This window comes from Bactrocera dorsalis, chromosome 5 (assembly GCF_023373825.1).
Source record: "Bactrocera dorsalis isolate Fly_Bdor chromosome 5, ASM2337382v1, whole genome shotgun sequence".
Taxonomy (NCBI): Eukaryota; Metazoa; Arthropoda; class Insecta; order Diptera; family Tephritidae; genus Bactrocera; species Bactrocera dorsalis.
The window spans coordinates 24,721,794-24,735,278 of NC_064307.1; the positions used below are offsets into that span (position 1 = coordinate 24,721,794).

Sequence of the window (13,485 nt, forward strand, 5' to 3'; positions counted from 1 at the left end):
TATGGTGTTATCTTCCTTACCAAAGACAGATAGACGTTTTGCATTGGGCAGTCAGTTTGCACATACATAGATGAAACTCATATGAGACACTTATACCGTTCCCGACAGTCAGGTCTACGTAACCGGAATGGATTCGGATTCTTTATCCGGTCAAGGACTGTCAACACGGTAGAATTCTGCCGCTACAACAACAACAAGACACTTATTCCGCTCGCCCATGAACTTGGATTTTCATATGTTGTGTGTGTTTTGAAGTTGATCATGTCGGGATCTCAAAGTTTTTTAGGCGACTGCAAAGTGATAATGGATTTTACGACAAGTTTTTCAAAGCCTTCGATTAGAACGGCCAAATCGCATTTGTAGTCTCGTTTTGGCAGTGTGTGGACGAGCAATATCGGTGAGTGACTCAATTTTTGTTTTTTAGGAGGAACGCGATCGAAAGTCATTTTTGAAGAGTCGCTCCCACAATCTTGGTTAAAGGTGTACATATCAAAGGTCTGCTTGGGAGCTGTCGGCGCAAAGAGTGACTCATTAATGTTATTTAAGCGCTATCCGAAAAAGTTTCACAACCGTTGACGAAATAAGAATCTTCTGGTATACAGTAGGAACCAAAGAATATTCCAAACAGTAGATTTCACCGGCGAACCCGCTCCTTGTCTGCTCTATCCACCGGAATGGGGTAACCACGGTAATATGAGATTCACAAGGTGTGATCTGCATCGACTACCTGCAGATGAACAAATGTTTATGATATATGACGAATTATTGGGTGGTTTGTGAGGAAACTGGTCCGATTCAGCAAAGCAAAAATTGCTCTTCTGTAATTAGAACGAATTTTCATCATTTACTCACACAACACTTCTTCTTCCTTTGGTCAAGTACCGTTGTTGTTTTTGTTATTACAGCGACGGAATTCTGCCGAGTTAGCAGTCCTTGGCCGAATAAAAATCCGGGTCTGTTCCGGTTACGAAGACCCGACTGTCCTGGGAACGGTCAAATACCGTCGGTACCTCTGATTTAATACGATACTAATACAGTGTTGGAAAAACCGTTACAATAATAACAACAACCACTCTAAGTTGAAAATAAAGCTTCAGTTCGATTTCAATTCAGGGTTCAGCGTAAAGATCTATTTCTTTAAAGAAATGATGATTATTTCAAATATATGAAAGGCAAAGGTTTACATAATGTGTTGTTTTACTTTAGTTAACAAAATTAAACTTTATTATTTAAATGTATTATACGCTATTCCAATTATTGCATGTTTATTCCTATTGAACACACAGATGTCGCAGTGTATCGCTCCGTGTTTTACATTGATATGGTAAGGCGATTTACTGTCAATCTGACAGCAGCGCAATCGTTGCTAATGGGCGTATGTGTGTTTTTTCTATTCTCCAGCAATGAAGTGAATCCTGAAAAGGTGTTTATTTTATGCTATTTAAGTGTTTTTAAACGTGTAGTAAACGAAAATACATGTAAGTTTAAGTAAATTAAAGTTTTGCGAACTCAGTTGTGTATATTTGTGTGCTTTCTGTGTAGTTTTTGTGCAAAATATAAGAAATTTACATTCAGCTGCTTGCCTCTGACTATGTCAGATTTTTATGGCATCATCTCTACAACAAATTGCTGCAAATAAAAGCAAAAATGTTTAATATAATGTTAATATTAGTCAGAGATTGCGTGTTCTTCTAATTGTAATAAAAGAAGGGCAGAGTATGCATGAGGAAAATATTTTACAAGTTTTATGCAAAAGTGCGGTGCATTAAATCCAATAAGAAAATTGACATTCACACATTTGTGCGGATGTTTGCATGTGTGTATATGCTTATGTAGGCATCCATAAAAACATCTATTGGATGGAAGCTTATTGTATCTTTACTTCATCCAACGAATAATGTCCGGAACTTATCAGCTTTTCTCGTTATTAAGGACTTAAGCTATATTCCTTAAACAATCTTATATGTAAAACATGTATCGTTATAAACATAATTACAATTTTTGGCGGAAATAGTGAAGAGAAATTTATTTAAACAGAACCAACACGGATCTACATATATCCTATCAAAATTTGTCAATATCGTTCCAAATTATTTAGTAAATGTTTTAAACATCTATAATACCAACAACAACCAATCTCCTTTTGCAAATTAAAAAAATTGTTTCGTTCTAATTGGGCTGACTCTTTTTGACAAGATATTCACACGAAGTTTGGCGCGGGTTAGTGTTCAAGGTAACAGTATAATCTCCGAAGAAGTTGTTCAGGTCTACTATAGCATATACATAGCTGTCAAACAAAGTTACCGAACAAAATCAAGTTCATTTTTGGGACCTTTTGTATTTGTGAAGGGTATGCATATAAACGAAGGTAACGTGTTTTTTTGGTTTTATTTTATGAACTAACATCAAAGCGCAAATAATCTTGTTTAAAGTCTCTTAATTGTATTTACCTAGATGCTGATTGTTGAAATATAATGACAAAATGTCGCAAATTATGTTGCAATTTGCCAATTACATTTTATTGAGCATTATCATTTTATTATCGTAAACACAAAAACGTCTGCACGGTGCACTGAATTGCTATGAGTAATACTCGTTCAAGCATCAACAACATATTAAGGTTCCATATATTTCGCTACTTCCTTTCGTTACCCTATAGTTGCTGCTACTCCACAAATTTTTCAATTTACCAATAAATACTTAAATTAGTCATTCGCGCTCGCGCAGCAAATTTGCTTTCATCACACATCTGTTGTATTTATGCATACTTATATGTACATATGTATGTATTTACTTGGACTCACTTCGTAAATTTTACCGGCAAGATCGTCATCAACTCTTGCAGCATTGAGATTCCCCATTTCAGACTCTTTAGTGAGCACCGATGAGCATATAGAGCGAGTGACTCTGACATATTGTATGAATGCTAACTAAGGCTATTTATAATTATTTAATGTTTGTGGTTTTTTACTCTCCGGCTAGGCGCTAGCGCTCGTTTCGCCTACGGTGCACTAGTGGCGATATACTGAATTTATATTTGCTGAACATTCAGTTCAAGAGAAGAAACGGTGTGAGCTGCTCCAACACGCAGACGGTGCGCGTGAAAATTAGTTTAAAACTTTTTAATTCGATTAAAAAAGGCAAAAAAAGTGAAGAATAACATTAAAATTTGCCAACAAATGTGTGCTGATGGAATAAGTTTATTGTGAGCTAGAAAGGTACGAGTACGCAAAACGAAATTTGGTAGCAAAGTGTAGTTTGTAAAGTATTTATGATTTTACATATACATATGTATATATGTATATATATAAGTTATAAGTGATTCCGAGCACAAATCAGTGTCTGTGGAAATATAACATATGGTGATTTAAGAAAAATATGTGGTTTGGTTATACTCAATGTGGCAACAAATCTAAATTGGATACAATATAATTATGAAATTAATAATTTTTTTGGGCAGGGATTTGTTGGAGAAAAATATAAAATACATAAATAATATATCTGTGTGTGTGATTTTCGAAACATAATAAAGTGAAAAATATCAATTATAGAATTTTATATGAACCTGCTTGCTATATTGTGGCACAAAATGACCGTTTCAATAAATAAGGCTGTGATGTAGTTTGTATGTTGTTCTATATAAAAAATATGCAATCTGGCATTACAAGTGGTTATTACTGCTAAAATTTATGAGAAGTGTAGACATGTGATCATCAAGAATAATTAAGAAGTAATAAGTTAAATTATAAAAATATGTGTACATGCATATGTATGTATTTCTAAATAAACAAATTGTGCATCAGACTTCTTAAAACTTCGTATCAGTGACATAAAAATAAGCAATAATACACCAATGTATGTATGTATGTGCTTTGCCCAAAGCAAAACCAAAAATTTTGTGCTAAAATTGATGTATAGTCAAAAATATATTTGCTGGCTGCCTTATATATACGCTGTTTATTGGATAAAAACCAACGAATTACCTCATCGTTTCAGTGCCTCAATTGACTTGGCCGCCTCGAATTCTACCGCCTACCCGTTTCGTCTAACTCGCTTCGTTTTGCTAGCTGCTTGTTTGTTTATACACTGGCCGTTGGGTTTGGAACTCGCCAGTGAGCAGTGTTCAGCATTTATGTATTTGTATCTCGATATTTTGTTCTTATTTTTACCTATGTACATATGTATGTATGTATCTGTGTACATGTACTTATGTATTTATAATCATAAATGTATCGGTATTAGTTTCATAAAAACAAAAATACAAATGATTATGTATATGAGTACTATGTATGTACGAAAACTGATAGTTTTTGGTTTATAAATGTACATACAGGCATGGTACGTACATACATATGTATATATGTATGTATGTAGAACAGGACGTTTTGTATGAAAATTTTAATGTTTTGAACTTGCTCTGCAATTTTATAAAATTAAGAACATAATTACATATGTATGCACATACATACATATACACAATTATAGTAAACAATTACTTTCTTTTTGGCTTAAATTTTTCTAGAACTAGTGTATATTTGTTAAATAAAATAAAAGTCTTGGTTTATTTTATAAAATTAAATATTTTTAATACTTTTTATTTATTTTTTTATTCTTAGTTTGTTCGAAAAGAAAAAATAAAATTATTTTTTTTAATTTAATTTTTTTTTATAATTTTTTTTATTTTTTTTTAATTTTTTTATTTTTATTTTTTTTTTTAATTCTTTATTTTTTTTTATTTGATTTTTTTTCTTTAAATTTTGTTTTTGAAGTATATATAACTTTTTTTGTCATTTAATTATCATTTTTTAAATTTCTTTTATAAATTTTAAATTTATGGTATCATTTTTTTGCTATATTATTATAAACCACATATCTTTGCCACGTAATTTTTTAAATTATTATTGCTCAATAATAAAGCCACACTTCTAGAACGATGCCACCATTTTGCATTAATTGCATGGTTCCTTTCCGATAATATATACGAATATTTGTTTATGGTCGTAAATATTGTTGGCGTACTGTTCCGTTATCTTTCTGATTACTCTTTAAATAAATAACAGAAGAAGTGTTGACATTGCATTCTCTGAATCAACTAATAACTTGGAACCTTATCACCCTATGAAAAAACGGTTGAACGACATTGCGAAATCGGTATCGTTTACTGTTACTTTATACGGTATAATCTTTTCTTGTAAATTATATGATTGATTGTAAAAGTTTGCAGTGTAAAATTCCTATTTAAAGCCCATACTATTGTGTGAAATGTGAAGCCTCCGAAGAATAAATATCAAGCTTTTCTAAATATTTTTTTTCATTCCTATATTAAAACGACATCAAACATTACTCTCTGGGTTTAAAGCAAGACTGTAGACCAATGTAACTACTGAAACTCCTATTTATCCAGAATAGAACCAGACATTTCCAATATATGTCCTGCATGCAATGTGTCTCCGCATGACACTGGCCATCTCTTTGCATGTCCTGCCAACCCTACTCACCTAACATTCCTTTCCCTTTGGTCCGACTCCGTCGAAACAGCACGTTTCCTCCAGTTAGATGACGTCGACGACAACCTGGATAACCCTTACCATCCTAACGGGGATTGATATACCGTTAAAACAACAACAACCAATGTAACTATGTTGGGGTGGTTTTGGGCAAAATTTCGAAATGTTGAAATTATCTTTGTGGGCAAATATTACTCCTTATGTCTTTCAATAAACAATTATTTTTGTTCAGTTTAGAAATAAAGCTGTTAGGGCCCTTCTTTCGCTTGATTTGTCGGTCCATATGTTCTAATTATATATTTTTCGATAAAGTTAAGAGGGTATACAAGTCTAGAGAACCGAACCATTTACATATATATTTACTATGATTTTTTTGTTATTTTTTTGTATTCATTTTCGAAGAGAATAAATTTTAAAAAATATCGTAAAGTTATTCGTCCTTGATACGAGTATATAAGGTGCAAAAAGAGGCCTTTTCCTTGTCGTCACAACTTCCAACCTTGCGGTCATCTGATAAAACAATGACGGATTCTTGATTATACAAATCGAAAAAGTAATTATAAAATTTTTTCAAAAAATAAAGTTTGATTTTTTTCACTAATTTTTTAAGTTTTTCGAAATTGTTTAAAAAAATATAAAATCGAAATTTCCAGTTTTTTTGTTGGGTTTCTGGAAATTCAAGGAAATCGATTGCTTATAAGAAGTTATTTGTCTTTTAAAATTTCTTTTCTTATATCCTTATATTTAAAACAACAAAACTAGGGACAAGTAATTTGCACGGGCTTCCCTTGAAGCCAAATTTACTCCTTTAAGGGAGTTCTCCATTGACCGAAACAAATGGTAGTCCGATGGCGCAAGGTCAGGGCTATATGGTGGACGCATCAAAACTTCCAAGCCAAGCTCTCCCAGTTTTTGCTGAGTCATCAAAGATGTGTGTGATCTAGCTTTGTCCTGATAGAAGACGAAGCCCTTTCTGTTGATAAGTTCTAGCCGTTTTTTTGATAGCTTGCTTCAATCTCATCAGTTGTGGTAGTAAAATGTAGAATCAATCCCACCAAACACTCAGCATAACCTTTCCAGGCGTCAATTCTGGCTTTGCGACTATTTGTTGGGCTTCACTAAATTTCAAATTATGTTGAATTTCTTCATCATTTTCACTAAGTTTTGTACAGCTGTAACTTTTTCTCCCGAATTTTGGTTAAATGAAGCTTAAAATCTCACCTTTCAAACACTATATGGTACGACACAATGTGATTGGTAGCATTGGAAATATACGACTACGATCTGTTGACAAAATACGAAAAGACTTTTTCGACTACCCAATATTTGGACAGCCTTTGCAGGAGTACAGCATGTTGTGGTTGTTGTTGTAGTAACATATGATATTTTCAAATTGTTTTGAGAAATTTTACTGCGGTGACATTTCTAGATTGGGTTTGAATCTAGTGTCAGCAAGAAATTTTAATATTCTATATTAGTAACTTTGCTTTTAAAAGCGGAGAAGGAATATATACTAAAATAAGAATATTCACAAACATGCTGACATTTTATTTAAATTTGTGGGAGTTTAATCATAACTAAAATTGGTAAACAATTTTGTTCTGATATTTCCACTAACAAATGTACATATTAACATACTGTGTTTAAAAATGAGCAAAAAATGTGGCTCACTTTTGATATCGTCACTTCATGGTTTTGGAATGTGTTTCTACTTTTTATTTTATTTTTGTGATTTTTTCATATTTATATTTTCCATGTGATGATAAAACTCGCGCGCAAATGTGGAAATACATACATAAATACATATGTACATACATACATGTATAGTAACACTCATAATTATATTTGCATTTCGCATTTTTCATGAAGAATTATGTTGATGTGTTCTCGAATAATTTCGTAAACAAGTTAAGTATGTTTGTAGTTCTAGTGTCGCAAGTGTGTGTGTGTTTCTTTTTTATTAGCAAACGCAATTTAATTATGTTACGCCTATGTAAGTGATATGCGTGAACTAGTTTCTTGAATACGAGTAGTCTAAATATTCGCCTGCGTGCGGGCGTAGACTTTTATCGCAAACAAAGCACACTTTTGCGTGACTTCTGGGCTAATCTACGTAGCAAATTTATGAGTATGTAGCAATATACACATACTTACATATACATACATATAAACACTATAAAGTTGAGTTTAGCAATTTCAGAATAACAGGTTCTTACACATGACGACTCGCCTATTCATTAAACTCCACCGTAAACAGTAAACAAATGAAGAGCGTTGCTTTGCTAATAATCACGGTCATGAAAAATTCACACCTAAGCATTATTGTCGCGAGATTGCTTTAATATTGTATACATATGTACATATAATATTACTTCAAGTTGTACTTAAAAAAAGTTCTGTAACATTAAACGACTATTTTTAATCTTTCACAGACCTCGACCCGACTGTAATAGAACGGGCGTTAATTAAAGATCTTCACCTCTTATGATTATATTTGGAGGATATCCATTACTTCACTTTTAAACAACCATTGCCATTTTGGAGACAGTGATCGAATATTAAAGCAATAAAAATATCAATATATTTATTTTAGTAGGCTTCGAATTATAAGGGTCATGCCGTGTGATGGTCGGGTTTTAAGGTTTTTCCAGAATTTTTATAGTGAAATGAATAAACAGAGAGATTTCAAATTTTTACTATATATTTATTTAGCTTTTAACTGTAATTTTGAATTTCTTTAATTTTTTTTGACTAATTTTCTATGAAAAAAAACGGTTCAATATTTTCCAAAATCCTAAAACTCACTCGAGTAACTTTCCAACTATATTCAATTCCGGAAAATTACTTTACCAGCACATTCTTTGATCACATTTCACTATATCAATATAAAGGGTGATCCATTTCGAGGTTCCCTACCATTTTAAAGAAAAAACACAGAAACTTCAGATTTATTGGCAATATTTATTATCATTCAAAATAACATTCTTTATCATTTATTTTTTGAAGATTATTTCTTTGAAATGTTGGTCATGGTTCCGACTCAGATAGTCCAACCCTTGAGTAATTTGAGCATTTCGGTAACTGGCGAATAACACGCGTGATGTTTTGCTCCAAGACCTGAATCAAAGCGGAAATGTCCGCATATACTACTTTAGATTTTACATATCCCCACAGGAAAAAGTCTAACGGTGTGATATCATACGATCTTGGTAGCCCATCGAGTGGCCCAAAACGAGAAATTTTCTGTTCACCGGCGCTGTCTTGTGAAAAATGGAGATCTCGAGCTTCAGTTTCAGACACCAAATAGTCGATTATCATGGCGCGATAACGGTCGCCATTGACAGTTACGTTCTCACATTCATTATTTTTGAAGAAATATAGACATCACTGAACAAAATTTGGCTCGAAAACATGGGATCTTCTTGGAAATTTTTAAGATCCCTTATAACGAAGCGAACGGCGCCGAATCGACTCTGCTATATTGCTTTCACTGCGTGCTGGACGTAATCCATTCGGCCGAATATTATCCAATAATAAATGCTGGGTCTCAAGGGGGATGGTGTTCTGAATAGTACACTCAGTAGGCCGATTATGTTTCCTACAAGTTGAGCTGAGTGCGCGAAACACATTCTTTACAGAACGTGAATTTTCGTAATAAGGTTGAACGATTTGTAAACGTTGTTTAGGTATAAGTATTTCCATGATAAATTTCCGGATAAAATCCACGCCCACCTCCCATACAAAGGTTATGTTGAAAATCACTAAAAGTGCGTTAACCGACTAACAAAAAACGCTGCACCCAGGCTTTTTTAAAAATTGAAAATGGGCGTGGCGTCGCCCACTTATGGACGAAAAACCATATCTCAGGAACTACTCGACCGATATCAATGAAGCTCGGTATATAATATTTTTTTAACACCCTGATGACATGTACGAAATATGGGTGAAATCGGTTCACAACCACGCCTTCTTCCAATATAACGCTATTTTGAATTCCATCTGATGCCTTCTCTGTATAATATATATGTATGTACATTAGGAACCAATGATGATAGCGGAATAAAACTTTACAAAAATACGGTAATTGAGCTGAGGTATCCCTTGTGGAAAAATTGTCGTGATCGGACTATAACTTTTCAAGGTCCCTGATATCGAACACGAAGAAGTCAGTGCCTAACCTAACCTAACCTAATTTTTCACCGAAAATATCGGTAAATCTCTCAGAATTTAATTCTAATCAATTTTACATATTTTTAAAAAAATATGTAAATGACGGATAATGAAATCTCGATTATCACTTTATCATGCGAGAGTGTAAAATGTTCGGTGACACCCGAACTTAGCCCCTTCCTTACTTGTTTTTTAATCATTTCGTCTTCCAAATTGTTACCTGGTAACGTATGCCAGTTCTTAATTCTTAATTAGACCATTATCAAGGTTATTATTTCTGGTCAGATCGAGTGTTGCTAATGAAAATTTCTTCATAATTACATAGGTATCTTGATTAATAACAGACAGCGAACAAACCAATTTTTAGATTTTCATCCTTTACATTCACTAACAATTTGTCACTATTCTCCATATAAGACCGGAAGTCATAAACATACAATATCTATCTTCTTTGACTTCCTTAAGTTCGTTATCCTCAAGCAGCTCACGTTTTCACAATTTAAAGTCTTGAATATCGTTGATATGCTAATGGGTGTCTGTAAATCTTCTGCTTAAGGTCTATAACCCAAATTTCACGCGTCAAACGAACACAAACACTCACACATATATAAACAAATACATACATACAGCCGTCGTCATTAATTTTGGGGCGCTTACATATACATTTTTGCTTTCATTTACGAACGCATTGAAAATATCGTAAAAATTGTGTAAGCAATTGGAATTTTTATTTACTTTTCCTTATCCCTTTGAGTGCAGCGATTTCGCGTAAAGCAACTTACCAATATTGAAGCCAATTCATAGCCCCATCACGTTGTCTGCGGCGTCGATTAGTCATAGCCGTTTTATGGGAGCATATATGTACATATATTTGTATGTCTATGCGTGTTAGTGTATTTTCGCGTATTCGCTCTTTTTCATTATCAAATGGCTTTGTTTGTGATATATAAATACTATATACATATATGTACATATATACACAAATTTATTTATGCAGTTTTTTTGCACATATTTACATACATACTCAACTAGATTTATCACTACGTACATATGTATGTATGTGTTTATCAGCATAGATATGTCGGGGTTCCCTCCCTATATTTCACATATTTTTATGAATAACTCTATTCAATCGTTTTCTTGCTATAATTATACACTACAGACACATACACACGCATAGGTATTCGCTTATGGTTGGAGCATTCATATGCTTTGCACAGCTGATAACAAAAAAGCGTATGATAAAATAAAAAAATACGCCCATTTAGCTAAAAATAGTGAGGAGCATTGTCTGTATGAGAGTTTGCATGTGTGTATGTATGTATATGTGTGAAAGTTGTATTGCGGGAGAAGCAAGCTGAACTATTTAGTCGAGTATTTATAGTCAAAAAAATTGGTATAGGGTGTTTCAATAAGTAATTTTAACATTAAAGTGCTTTGAAAATTGTAAACTGTAATTTTCTTACAAAACACAATCGGCAATTAGCCATTTTCTTCTTTTAGAGTATAATATTTTAAATATTGTGCTTCGATTTTCTTTTTACTTTTTTTTAGAAGATAAAAAAAATTATAAAAAATTCATGGAGATACACCCTGTATATATATTTAAATTTTGTTAATAATTATTTAACAGAAATATTTGAAATAAATAAAAAAATACTTCAGAGCTCAGCTTCGAGCACCCTATATACTGTAAATTAAATGAATTGGGTTTGTAGTAGAGTACCGATAGTTATTGGGAAGATTAAAAAAAATTAAAATTATGAAAAATTCATATAGAAACACCCTGTATGTACATACATATATATGCTAAACATTATTTTAATAATTACTTAAGAGAAATATTTGAAAAAAAAAATCGAGAGCTCAGCTTGGAACACCCTTTATGCTGTCAATCAAATGAATTGGCTGTGTGGTGGGGTTACGCTCCTGCATATGGGGTACATACTCGCCATCAAAGCGACAGTGCCAATCCTTTCTGGTTGAGGATTATTACCTGTGCTGAGATACATACATACATACATACTTATAAGCATATACATGTACATGTACATTTATACATTTATACAGATAGTGAGCTAAACATTTAAATTACTCAAATGAGTACACCGTTCGAAGGACGATGTGAATCCAAAACAACGTTTTTGGAAGCTTAATATTGCAGCTTATGTCCAAGACTGAATGAATTTCGGAAGAATACTTTACTGAGATTGAATAACCCATATTTTTGATTGCAATAATCCGTTACTTACTAAGCCTGTCTTCTATAATAATTGCACCAATATTCCTTTCACTTTTTTCTTCTTAATTGGCGTAGACACCCTTTGCAGCTTCTCGACGTCAAACCTTCCTTGTGTTTGTTGACGTGCGTTTTTTGCGGCACAGAGGCGGGTGCGTATCTTGGCTGCAGCAATATAGTGGTTCGAGTCGATGTTAGAACCTCGGAGCGTACTCACGTCAAAAACACTGGAGACGAGTTCCATCTATCACAGCTTAATCGATCTGGTTGGCGGCTTTTTGATCCGGAGACAACCAGGTAGCTTGATGAATTTCTCTATGCTGGAATCTAATACTACAAATAACCATATTTCGGGCGCCGGGATGGGGATGTTTCAACATAGGGGGCTGAATTTACCGACCGTTGTGCCAAATATACATTTTTTGCTCATCCTGGCGTTAAAGTCGACAAGCACGATTTTGCAGGAGTCATCATCAAAATGGCGCTGTTTTCTTCATTTCATTTGTAGGGTTTAAGTATAAGTGGTGAATCCCAAACTCAGCGCACAACCCTGGGGGGGTGAGTGACAATCAGAGAACTTTCCTCACTTGGGTGAACTTCTACACATATTTCCATCCTACTTAAGGTATTTCCCTACCTTTGATTCTTGTTAGTTACAAGAGTATAAATTACGATCACTGAAATTGTGTAACCCGTTTTCATAAAACATAAATTATTTCTCAGTGACTACAAAATTCTAGTAGATTTTTTTTTAATTTAACATATAGCTGAAGATAATCACAAATGTGCCTTTTTTGACCGCAAGTGTAATCATAACCAAAAAGAATGTTCCTTTAGAACCACCCGTTCCCACATATTATTTAATGCGGCAATGGTGGCGTGTTGAAACTGCATAAACGGAAATCTATTGATTACGTCAGTAGAACGGCCGTCACACCAGCTCGTTCGCTGGCATAAGTAACTCTATTTACTCGGCATTTGCCTTGTGTTGCATAAATGTCCGTTCTCAATTAAATAAATAAATAAATTTATTAATAAATGACTGTCTTTGTTATATCGGAAATCTTGACTTCATTCCACTGTTCATCGAACGACAGCCGACCCATTCATATGTACTCATATTCGAAAACATATGTACAATATTGTGCCTGGCAGAGCATTGCTTAATCAAGATGTGCAATTCGAATTGGAACACTCTTACATATGCACATACATACATAGTATGTATGGTATATTGACTGACCGCGATTCTCCTATTTGCGCTAATCGATTCTAAATGGCAGGCGAATCGTGATCAAAATCACTAAATCAAAAACTATTTAAACCTATCCCCTCCACGTCTCTTAATTAGATAAATATTTATCAGTTGTTTATTCTTGCTAGGTATTATGTATGTAGGTATGTATAGTATGTATACATTCCATTCCTGACATTCCTTAAACACTAATGAGACTTCATGTCACTGACCAATTTTGTTAAGTTAAAAAAGAACTCTTCAATAATTTATATTTTAGTGCTATTGCCAAAAATTTGAATAAAATTCGGTAGCATGAGTAATGTTAGCTTTAT

General features: G+C 33.4%; 1 protein-coding gene across 6 annotated transcripts in view; it reads left to right on the forward strand.

Moving 5' to 3' along the window:
* The first annotated feature begins 1,326 nt into the window (after positions 1 to 1,326).
* The window catches only part of LOC105224888 (talin-1), a 69,135-nt gene continuing 56,976 nt past the window's right edge, over positions 1,327 to 13,485 (forward strand). For 2 of the 6 annotated variants that reach the window (XR_007422977.1, XM_049458246.1), the window contains exon 1: positions 3,038 to 3,218. The gene's annotated coding sequence lies outside the window, so the exon portion shown is untranslated. Of the gene's footprint in view, positions 1,479 to 3,037; positions 3,219 to 13,485 lie in introns of those variants that run through there. The other 4 variants (XM_049458239.1, XM_049458243.1, XM_049458240.1 and 1 more) reach the window with 3 other exon arrangements.